Raw genomic sequence first — 12,137 nt, 5'->3', positions numbered from 1 at the left:
GCTGTGCCATTTTCATACTATTTTCTCACCCTTTCTTTATGAAAATTTAGTTTACCTTTGCTCTTTATTTGACAAAATATTGAGCAGAGAACAGATGTTTTGTGCCATTTGTCTGCGATAATGCCAGACATTTCCTAAGCTGCTGAATGCATGATTAACCTTAAACTGATCCTACTTCTGTGTATCATTTTTCCTGTGTCCTGTTGTATTACACTGTACCCTTCGTTACCTGTGAAGTATCGTGTAGCCTAGTTCATCTTAACCCATTCTGAATTTCTCACACTCTCTCTCACGCTCATGCAAAACAATTATTGCTCTGATCATTATACATTTTGCCACTTAATAAATTTACTACGATTATTTACTACAAACCAATCACTTAATGGTCTGTAAGGAACTTTTAAGAGCTTCTGACCTCTCCAGCCTGGGAAATGTTGTTATATAGTTCAGCAAAACTTTTTCCTCATAGAACATCCTTGTTGTTTGAAATAACCTGGTAGAGAATTATTCCATACTAGGTTATCACATTCTGGCATGTTGTCAGGTAATTGGCAGCTATGGAAACACCGCATTTAATCTCCCTAAAGTTGTACGTAGTTGTTCTGCTGTAAAGTGTGTGTTTGGGGGAGGAGGGAGTCTCTAACCATCATAACCGTGCTGAGGGGATTGTCACCCCAACTGGCAAATGCTCAACTGTGAGCAACAGATTTATTACCTGACATAATTAATTGCCTAGATAGTGACATTTCCCATATTATAGACAATCGTGAATTATGAGCCCAGCTGCTAGCCTTCTCATTCACCGAAATCGGTTGATAAATATGTTTATTCGAGGTCAGCTTGGCCTCATCCATTAGAAATATTGTTTTTCTAAACATTACATTGATTTAATTTAGCTCTAATCAATTTAAAATGGTTCTGACAATTAACAAAAGCTTCAAATATGACCTTAAAGTAATAGGATTCATTAGCTATGTTTAGGATTAAACTTATCCTAATAGGGCTATTTTTCTTCTGAGGGCATGTAGTGGGCCGACTGGTGGTCAGTCAAAATGAAATCAATTATTATAAATTATACAGTTTGGGTTGATTATGTCGTGCCTGCTAATTTGTATAAATAAGGACCTCAAACAATAGAAGCCATTTATTAATAACTATCTGTATCCCAACCTGTATCACACTTTATGTTGCAGCTGCAGGATCATCTGTTACCCATGAAGTATTATATTCTCTACCACTAGGCATATATGCTAATTAAACCCATAATTAATTGTAACAGTTATAGTTAAAGTCAAAATGCTGACAGCCTTTTTGGCCTCTTATTCATGGTAATCAACTGATTCAAAAGGCAACGTGATCAACAATTCCTGCACTAGCCAGGGGATCATAATACACCGGTGGCAGCAGTGACAGCTGGCACCCACCGGCCTTGGGATACAAAGGGAAATACAAACCTCCAGAACTGAAATGCTTCAGTATGAACAGCGCCTATTGTTTTTCTGAGACAAAATACAGGCGTAAGTCGTAGTTAAGAACTGAATCCCTAATGTAATGGTTAACAGAAGCGCACAAGAGCTCCAGGGCGCCCACCTGGGGCAGCGCCGAGGGCTCGGTGCCGTATGGTGTCTCCTGGTTGTGATCCCTCACCATCCCTCCGCACCCCTCAGCGATGGGAATTCTGGACAGTGTTGTTGGGTATCAAGAACAGGTTTTATTTGCTCTTGTTGAACATGTGTGTGCTGAAGGGTGGACACTGTCCAAAAGTGTCCAACAGACCCTCTCTGGGTCTGTTATCCATAGAAAGAGAAGCTCATCAGCCTGTGCAGGGCACCTTGCATTTCCTACGTACATCTGGCTGTACAGCAGCCTTTGAACCTGTGGGAAATGCCTTTTATTTGGTTCCCAGACACAGTGACGGATTCTGTACCCACAGCAGCCCCGAGAGGACAGGGTGGAGAGAGGAAGGAGAAGGAAAAAATCTGGCCATTGTCAGCAGAGACACACAAATCACAGAATGTCAAGGATTGGAAGGGACCTCAGAAGATCATCTAGTCCAGTCCCCCTGCCGGAGCCGTCCAGGACTTGCTCTGGAGCAAGTGTCCGGTGTGGGCTGAAGCTGGGCTGTCTCCGGGGCTCTTCTGCAGGCCACCAACAGTGGAACAGGGAGTAAAGGCAAAATTAGTGGCCGCTTTTAGCACCCACGCCTTGCAGTGCCAGATAAACCATCCCAGTCTGTTGCATCCACCAGGTAAATGTCTCTCCCTGGGTCTCTACTTGCTCTCCCCCTCAATTTAAAGACATGCAAGTTATCCTTCATTGCATGTGGCCTCAGATCACCATCTGAGTCGTTCCTTCCCGACCAGGCGTGCTCATGGTCCATAGCAGCGCTAAGGCGGCGAGTTTATACATCCACAGCGTCAGATGTGGTGCTGCTGCTTAAACAAGGTTAGCCGTAGTTTCATTACCAAGATTTACGCTGTCAGTTACCAAGACGCCCATCCAATCCTATAACGCAGAGATTTATGGGCATCACAGAGAAATTTTTATTGTTAGAGCTCATATACAACATGTGCCCTTAGTGACACATTTTTAAATAAAATATATTGTACTAGTGATTTCTAATGCTTAAAATAAAATAAAATAATAATCAACTTTTAGCTGCAGTTTCCCCCTGGTTATTGAGCTGAACTTAATGACTGGCTGAAAAGTATTTGTCAACACAACAGCTGGAGAGCAACACTTTCTTGTAGCTTTATGTCACAGCATATGCCAGCCACTCAGAACATGTGATAATTCAACTGGAGCTGGTACTACAATAGCAGATGGGTTGAAGCATTGTTATTCTCACTCTAGCTCCCAGCCCTTGAGGGATCACTAAATAAAATCAAAGCAGATGGACCATTACAAGCTCATTTGTGTTCACTACGAGCACCTCAACCTCCAGTTGTGATATACTGCACCTTTGTATAAAATGACATGTATGGTAACATGACCTAATGAAAATAGCATCAGACTTGGCAAGTGAGGAATGAGGCTGGGAAATATGCACAGATCTATTTATCACTGAGTTCTTACCTCGCAGAAAAGGTTCATTTTCCCCCCCTCTCTCCATGTTTATCGTTGTATTTCTCTTCATGTTTATCATTGAATTTCCCCACACTTGTCACAAGAACCAGAAGAGGTTGGTTGTGGCTGTGGAAGGTCCAGCAGGTTTCCCAGGCTCTGCAAAGACAGGGTGAATGCTGCTCACCAGAGCACAAAACTCCTGTTACTCACTCATTTCTCCTCACTGGTGATAAATGTGTTAATTCAGGTGTCCCACACATGGCAAGACTTGGAGCACCCACTGATACCAGCACCTGCGGGGATCAGGATTTCCAGGGGAACCTCTCAGCCTGCTCTCATGGTGAGACCTTTCACAACTCGTTCGAGCTCAGGAGGGACTTAGTGTATAAAATAACATGCTCCACTTAAGCTCCAAAATTGTTGTCTGTGAGGTCATGGTCAGCATCCCTGATCAAACTGGGGGGGGTCCCAGGGCAGAGGAGGAATTGCTTCTAGGTAGTGAAATATCTGGAGAGGGATCCTTCGGGGTCTGCTGGCAAAGTTAAAGTTAACGCTGAAAAATTCTTCATGCCATCCTCAGCAACCCACTGTGATGTTCGAGGCACATCTAATGCTTGCTTAGAAAATGTTCGGATTCATTTAATGGCTTGTGAGCACCTTGTACAGCAGTGAGCCAACAATGTCATCTGAGGGCTTTTGCCCTGCAGTCCTCACCCTGGCCACCGTGCAGTTGATGGCAATTCCCAAACTATATTGATATCAAATATGAGCTTTTTATATCTATGTGTGTCTTGTTTTCTGCCTGGTTTTAAATAGCTTCTGTGCACTACTGTGGAGACAGCTGCACGCTCTGCTAAATAACATACGCTGTGAAGTTATTAAAGGCTTTGGGATTGCTTTTTTCCTATCTAAACAAGAAAAGTGGGAGCAGTCAGTAAAGTGCTGGGCAGAATTAGATGCTTTTGGTTTTATCTGCCTGAAAGATCCTGTATAAGACTGAGTACCTCTGGTAAAAGCTCCATAGGTGAAGTGAGTGCCGCAGGTCCCCTCATACCACATTCCTGCTCTTTCAAGGTCCCTTCCAAGCCCTGACATTCTGTGATTCTGTGATACCAGCTGCTGCTGGGCTTGTAAGACCCAGACAGGTGCAGCAATGCAAAGCTAACGAAATTGCTTCATTAGGGTTGATTAAATGCAGTTGAACTTGTGGGTGTGAGTTGGAAGAAACGTGTCCAGCTTCCTCTGTGCAACAGGCTCTTGTGGAGTGTTTGATTTGTACAAAAACTGTGACCGGATCAGCAAATGTTTCCTACCTTGGGCAGAAAGTGCTGGGCTCGCGAGGCCGGTGCTCGCAGGTCGTGTTCTGCAGCTCCTGCAGTTTGTTCTTCTGAACATTTGTGGTGAATGTACCAACTCATCCTCGGTGGTGAATCAGCGTAACTCCATCAGAAACACGGGCAGGTCAGACGTCAGCTCTGCATCTTATCTGCCGGCCAGCTTTCCTATCAGCCAAACTAATTTGCTAAGATAATTCTGTTTCCTGCCATCTATTACAATAAATCAACCACTGTAGCTTCATTGAAGTCTCTGCTAACTAATGAGCTGCCCTTGAAATTCTCAAACTGTATGCGAGGAGGGGAGGGGGTGAGAAAGCCCTGATTCTTCTAAATATAAGAAAGTTTTAGATAAACAACTTGGTGTTCTGGGCAATGCTGTGTGTCCTCAGCCCCATGTTAATGGATCATTCTTGCCAGAGTCAGCTCAGATGGGGGCAAAACCAGTAAATGCATCGATCATTCCTTTAAAAACAAACTTTCTGAATAATGTGATCTCAAGATGTTGTAGCATATACATGGGTAAACACAAACATGGGGAGGTGAGATAGAGAGAGAACTCTGAGGAAAAAGTGGGAGTAAAATGGCCAGGGATCCGCTCCTGTGGCTACTGAAGAAAGAAATCAGTGTGTTCCTATGAAGTGGTAACTGTGACACTTAATTTTGAATAGGAGAAAGATACTGAAGCCAGACAGGAGCTGAAGAAACATGCAGCATCCTGGGCACACCTCCTGCAGTGGGAAGAACTCGGGCAAAAAGGTATGAATACCATTCTGCTTTTTCCTTATGGCAATATCAAACTACTGAGAGCAGCAGGGATATTAGAATTTATAGCCATGCTTGCAATCAGTTTATACCCTGCTTGTATTGCTTTGGTCACATTAGATATTTAATAATGCAGAATTATTTTTTTTTTCCATTCCTCATGGCTTTTCAGCATTTTCTTTGGGCTTTTCCTGTAGATCAGGATGGATATGTGATAGCTCTGCTGGGATAAAACTCAGTCGTGCTGCACCGGTTTGGTTACTGAAGGGAGCGTGGTTGGGTTCTTTCAAACAGTCATTTGGCAGAAGGATGTTTAAAAATAATTGTGCATCCCCTCCCTGTCTTTAAATATTCAGAGGAAAAGTCACAGAAGAACCGATAATGTGACAATAATAATGAGGCTGAAGAACAGTATTATAGTGTGAACTCATATATCCCCTGGTTTCATTTACATGTTTAGCAGCTGCTTGTTTCTCCATCATACAAAGATCATTACCTGCCTTGTAAGAAGAGAGGGGAAGTCTGTTCACCTTTGGGCAACTAGCTCTGCATTTATTAATAGTTGGGGCCCATCTCATTATGCATTTAATTGCTGCATTATAATTTATTTATTCATTGATTTATTGTAATAGAGGAGTAGAAACCAAATTACCTTTGCAGATTACTTTGATAGGTGGGAAATTTGCATGGTTAAAAAAAACAAGGCAACATGCAGCGTGGAATGTGAGCTGCTACCTAGTGAAGAGCAGCTCAACGTGTGAGCGCTGGCACAGACAAACTTGTCTCGTTAGACGGTGACGGTGAATCCAGCCCATTTATAGACTGAAAGAAATTACTATGTAACTTGCAATTATCCTTACAATCCCAGATGGCTTAATGGAACAGGGAAACAACTGAAAATGAAGGGTAAAATAGGATGGGAAGAGAAGACTCCTCAAAAATCAGAAACCTAAAGGTGGGAAGTTTGCAGAGCATTTGATTAAGCAAGAGCTGCCTTTCTGTTAGTGTGGGTGTCAGGCTTAGAAAAGCTGGATTTCTGTGGCTCCTGCTGTTCCCATCTGCAGAGCTGGGCGGAACAGAGCAGCAAAATTCCAGGGCACTTGTGGCCATATTCCACCCCTACCCCCCCCAAAGTACTTGGTTGCCTAAACCAGGGCTCAAGTGGACATCAGGGAAAGGGGCGGGGGGATGGAACACGAGTGTGTGCTGGGCTCCTGGTGGGACAGCACCTGTCACCATCCCCAAGCAGAGCACAAAATGGGGGCCCAACCTTGACAGGACTGTTGCAGCATCAAACCAGGGGATGGGGAGGTCTGTGGCTGAAGGGTCGTCAATCGGAGAGCATCATCAGTAACAAACAAATGGGTCACAGAGAGCCAGACAGAAAATACACACACAAAATCATTGCAGCTTTCAGTTAGTAATGCACATATAGAACCTCCACATTTTTCTTCAATTAATTTAATTGGTAGAATTGATTAATAAATAACGAGATCCACTATCAGATTTCTGTATACAGAAAGGTCAGTCAGCTGCAAAACTTGACCATTAGGGCCATAGAATGCAGGCTGGTTTGTTTGATTTTTAGCTTTTCTCTCCTTTTTTTGGTAGACATTTTTATTACAGTACTTTCTCAGTGATACCAATGTCACCGCTCATGAGTACCTGTCGTGCTGGCTGTGGCCGAGGTGGGGTGGCAACTTGTCCCCTTTCCCTTCACGGCCTCACGTGGTTCAGCATCGCTGATCCTGCCTGTGGGGCATCGACACCAGCAGCTGGGTTTCTTACGTTTCACCCAACTGGGCCTTTCCATGGTTGCTTTATGTGGCACTGACATACCCCAGGCAGCAGCTCCCTGCTGTGGGTACCAGGACCCCCATGTGCTGCCCCACAGTGTCACTCTGAGCCATGGGACACTTGGGAACAGCAGCTGTGGGATATCCCCACACACCCCCTGCTCACCCTGGCTTCCTCCTGCCCCAAACCCTCTGCGTTCTTACAGCAGCTCATGCAGAGGCTGGCCAAGGATCCTGTTTCCACAGCTGCCAGCAGCGGAGCTCTGAGCCTAAAGGAAAACATCAGGCTTACAGAGACTGCGGCCACAGCGCTGGGTTCAGTAGCCATGGCTGGACCTGCTCCTCATGAAATGACTGAAAATTGTGACTCACACAATGCTTTTTCTTTGACATTTTGTTTTAGCATGAAAGGTTTTGGTTTGAAAAGTTACTACTGCATTGAAGTTGTTTACAGTTTTCATTAGCTTCCCCTATGCTCTACAAATACCCCAAGATCTCGCAGCTATTTTACACCTCCCGGTAGGTGAGGGGACACTCAGAGGTGTCATTTGGATCCAGGTTTCCATTCTCGGTGCTTTGCGCTGCACAGGGCCAGCGTTGGGGCAGTTTTGGGCAGGGAGCGTGGACACGGACTTGGACACGGACACGGGTTCCAGTGCAGAGCTTGGTCATCGCTGGCCGTGGCCATTGGGCAATCCCAGACAGATGCTGCCAGTCAGAGCCGCTGCGATACACTGGGGATGTGTTTGAAACTTATAAACCTGTGAAAGCTTTCTGTGTAGCCCAGTTACGTTAGCCCAAAAGAAGCTTTAAGAGCAGCACTATAAAAATGGGATTGCAATAACTGTGTGGACACATCGGAATATAAATCTTGGCTTTAAAGAGGCGGGGGTTAGAACAGGGAGCAGGTTGGCAGGCGGTACGGGCACTGCCCTCTTGTGCCCTGCTCCTGCAGTGCAGCGAAGCGGCGGCCGGATCCGCGCTGCTGCTGCTGCCACAGAAACGTGGAGTGAGACCTCAGCACCTTCCCGTAGGGATCCACAGCTTTAACTTTTCAAAAGTCAAGTACTAATCTTATTGCAAATGATTAAGAAACAAAGAAAAAAAACCCCAACATTTTACACCGCAGACGTTGGTAACACAGTTCCTGAAAATATCTTGTGCAAGTAGTTTTACAAATGTTTTAAGTATTTGCAGTAAGATAAAGATTTTTAAAATACTTAAATTGACCACATGCCTTTTATAGGGAGGAAGACCCAGGTAGGACTTTTAAATTGTTGTTGATATTATTATAATACTCAGGAAATTTAAAAGATTAAACCTGGCTGTGTTTTCCTGGCTCCACAATGGTTGCACACGTGTGCAGGTCTGCTGAGCGGTGCCTGTGGAAGCAGCACACTCCCGGAGGAGCTGGTCATGTAGGGTCAGTAACGTGGTGATGGAACGAATTGTCCTTGGTGCCATCTCATGGCATATCAAGGATCAGAGGGTCATTGGGGCAGTCAAGATGACTTCACCAAGGGGAAGTCGTGCTTGAACCAACCTAATTGACTTTTATGGGGACATAACTAGGTGGATGGATGATGGCAGAGCAGTGGATGTGGTCTATCTTGATTTCAGTAAGGCATTTGACACAGTCTCCCACAGCATCCTCACAGCTGAACTGAGGGAGTGCGGTCTGGATGACCGGGTAGTGAGGTGGACTGCAAACTGGCTGAAGGGAAGAAGCCAGAGAGTCGTGGTCAATGGGGCAGAGTCCAGTTGAAGCCTGGATCCAGTGCAGTGCCCCACGGGTCAGTACCGGGGCCGGTATTATTCAATATATTCATCAATGACTTGGATGAGGGAACAGAGTGACTGTCAGCGGGTTTGCTGGTGACACCAAGCTGGGAGGAGTGGCTGACACTGGAAGCTGTGCTGCCATCAGAGACCTGGACAGGCTGGAGAGTTGGGCAAGTGTAGAGTCTTGAATGTGGGCAGGAACAACCCCAGGTTCCAGTGTAAGTTGGGAATGACCCTTCTGAGAGGGACGTAGGGCCCAATCTGCAGAGTTGACCCTCATCATAGGGAAGTGTGCAGTCTACCTGGAGCCTGGATCAGGGACATCACCAGGATGCTCCCCAACCTGGTGCACCCAACAGACTACTACCCAGTGCTGATCTTCCAGACAGGTGGGGAGGAAGCTGCATCCCGCAGTCTGATGGGAATGAAGAAACATTTCAAGGCCTTGGGACAGATGGCAAAAGAGTCTGGGGCTCAAGTGATTTTTCTCTTCCCTCCCTCTGGTTTTGGGTGATGACATGGGATGGAATAGAAAAATTCAGTCTGTAAACAATTGGCTACAGGACTGGTGCTACAGGCAGGGCTTTGGGTTCTTTGACACCGGCTGGTTTTACAAGACACCAGTCCAAACAGTGATACGTGGGAAAGGTTTATCTCGCAGGGGCAAGATAAGGGATGATCACCACCCCTGGAGGTTTTTAAAAGACGTGGAGATTAGGTCCTTAGGGACATGGTTTGGTGCCAGCGTTAGGTTAATGGTTGGACTCAATGGTCTTGAGGGTCTGTTCCAACCAAAATGATTCTATGATAGGCCAACAGTGGTATTTTGAGAAATCTGGAGGCTGATTTTGTTGCACTTTTAAGCTTTATTTTAAAATGAATAATATATCCTAATTTTTCATATGTATGATGTCTGCACAGGTTAATTTCTTTACAGTTTTCCATTACTTGTGGCTCTGTATTTTTATTGTAATCATTGTTAAAGAAGATATTTATGTGAGAATACAAAGGTTGTGAAATTGCAAGACCTTGCCAAGCATACACAGCAGCTGATGGGAAGTCATTGCAAGATAAAGGATGCTGGGACAGGAATTAGCAGGGCTCATTTGCAGAGCTTTAAACTAGACTCGAAGGGGGATGGGGTGGTAGCTGGGCTTGCATCAGTGGGGCATCGCTCTAGAATTGATGAAGGCTGGGAGGCCTCCCATACCCGTGGGGTGAAATCGGTGTGCTCGGCTCGCTCTCTGAAATGCCCGTACACCTATGTGTGCAGCGTGGGGAATAAGCAGGAGGAGTTAGAAACCTGTGTTCGGGCAGGAGATGATGACCTGGTGGCAGTTACGGAGACATGGTGGGACAGCTCGCATGACTGGAATGTGGTCGTGGATGGCTACGTCCTGTTCAGGAAAGACAGGCCAGCCAGGCATGGTGGTGGAGTTGCGCTTTACGTGAGAGAGCAACAACAATGTATTGAGTATTGTCCAGGCGCAGATGAGGGGTGAGTTGAGAGTCTATGGGTGAGAATTAAGGGGCAGGCTGGCAGGGGTGATAAAACTGTAGGTGTCTATTACAGGCCACCAGATCAGGCTGAGGAAATTGATGAGGCCTCTACAGACAGCTGAGAGTGGCCTCACAGTCACAGGCCATGGTTGTGGTGGGGGATTTTAACCTCCCTGATGTTTGTTGGAAGGACTGCTCGGCCGGCCAGCCACAGTCCAGGAGGTTCCTCCAGCGCACTGATGATAACTTTCTGATGCAAAGGGTGGAGGAGCCGACTAGAAGAGGTGCACTGCTGGATCTCATCCTCACTAACAAGGAGGGTCTGGTTGAAGCGGTAAAGGTTGAGGGCTGCCTTGGTTGCAGTGACCATGAGATGGTAGAATTCAGGATCTCACGTGGCAGGAGCAGGATAGCAAGCAGAATTGCAACCCTGGATTTCAGCAGGGGAAACTTTGGCCTTTTCAGGCAATTGCTGGGGGAAATCCCATGGACAAGGCTGCTTGAAGGTAAAGGGGCCCAAGAGAGTTGGTCAGTGTTCAGGGAATGTTTTTACTGGTCACAAGATCAGAGCATCCCAACACGCAGGAAGTCAAGGAAGGGAGCCAGGAGACCTGCGTGGTTAAACATGGAACTGCTGGGTAAGCTCAAGTGGAAGAGGAGAGTTTACAGATCATGGAAGGAGGGGCTGGACACTTGGGGAGAATATAAGGCTGTTGTCAGAGGGTGTAGGGAGGCAACCAGGAAAGCTACGGCCTCCTTAGAATTAAACCTGGTGAGAGGAGTCAAGGACAACAGGAAGAGCATTTTGTGATACGTGGCAGATAAAACTAACACCAGAGGCAGCATAAGCCCACTGATGAACGAGGTGGGTGCTCTGGTGATGGAAGAGTTACTGAATGCCTTCTTTGTCCTGAGGATCCCGTACCACTGAGACCCCAGAGGAAGGCAGGACAATGGAGGAGTTTGCCTGGGTTGACGAGGACTGGGTTAGGGAGCAGTCAGGCAATCTGGACATCCATGAATCCATGGGTCCGCATGGGATGTACCCACAGGTGCTGAGGGAGCCGGCTGAGGTCATTGCTGGACCGCTCTCCATCATCATTGCCAAGTCTTGGAAAACGGGAGAGGTGCCTGAGGACTGGAGGAAAGCAAATGTCACTGCGGTCTTCAAAAAGGGCAAGGAGGACCCGGGTAACTACAGACCGGTCAGCCTCACCTCCATCCCTGGGAAACTGATGGAACGACTTCTCCTTGGTGCCATCTCAAGGCATATCAGGGATAAGAGGGTCATTAGGGCAGTCAACATGGCTTCACCAAGGGGAAGTCGTGCTTGACCAACCTCATTGACTTTTATGAGGACGTAACAAGGTGGATGGATGATGGCAGAGCAGTGGATGTGGTCTACCTTGATTTCAGTAAGGCACTTGACACAGTCTCCCACAGCATCCTCACAGCTGAACTGAGGGAGTGCGGTCTGGACGATTGGGTAGTGAGGTGGACTGCGAACTGGCTGAAGGGAAGAAGCCAGAGAGTCGTGGTCAATGGGCCAGAGTCCAGTTGAAGCCTGGATCCAGTGCAGTGCCCCACGGGTCAGTACCGGGGCCGGTATTATTCAATATATTCATCAATGACTTGGCTGAGGGAACAGAGTGACTGTCAGCAGGTTTGCTGGTGACACCAAGCTGGGAGTAGCGGCTTACACTGGAAGCTGTGCTGCCATCCAGAGACCTGGACAGGCTGGAGAGTTGGGCGGGGAAAATTTAATGAAATATAACAAGGGCAAGTGTAGAGTCTTGAATGTGGGCAGGAACAACCCCAGGTTCCAGTGTAAGTTGGGGAATGACCTATTAGAGAGCAGTGTAGGGGAAAGGGACCTGGGGGTCCTGGGGACAGC

At 46.6% G+C, this 12,137-nt stretch overlaps 1 long non-coding RNA gene across 7 annotated transcripts in view; it reads left to right on the top strand.

Annotated features, from left to right (window-relative positions):
* LOC139829077 (uncharacterized) overlaps positions 1-12,137 on the top strand; it is a 215,115-nt gene that overhangs the window by 194,997 nt on the left and 7,981 nt on the right. For 6 of the 7 annotated variants that reach the window (XR_011741297.1, XR_011741301.1, XR_011741302.1 and 3 more), the window contains exons 8-9: positions 3,314-3,406; positions 5,072-5,159. This is a non-coding gene — a long non-coding RNA (uncharacterized lncRNA). Of the gene's footprint in view, positions 1-3,313; positions 3,407-5,071; positions 5,160-11,295; positions 12,093-12,137 lie in introns of those variants that run through there. The other variant, XR_011741303.1, reaches the window with a different exon arrangement.

This window comes from Patagioenas fasciata, chromosome 13 (genome assembly GCF_037038585.1).
Source record: "Patagioenas fasciata isolate bPatFas1 chromosome 13, bPatFas1.hap1, whole genome shotgun sequence".
NCBI classification, from domain to species: domain Eukaryota; kingdom Metazoa; phylum Chordata; class Aves; order Columbiformes; family Columbidae; genus Patagioenas; species Patagioenas fasciata.
The sequence above is the reverse complement of the archived record's forward strand: the minus strand, read 5'-3'. Positions and strand labels throughout refer to the sequence as shown.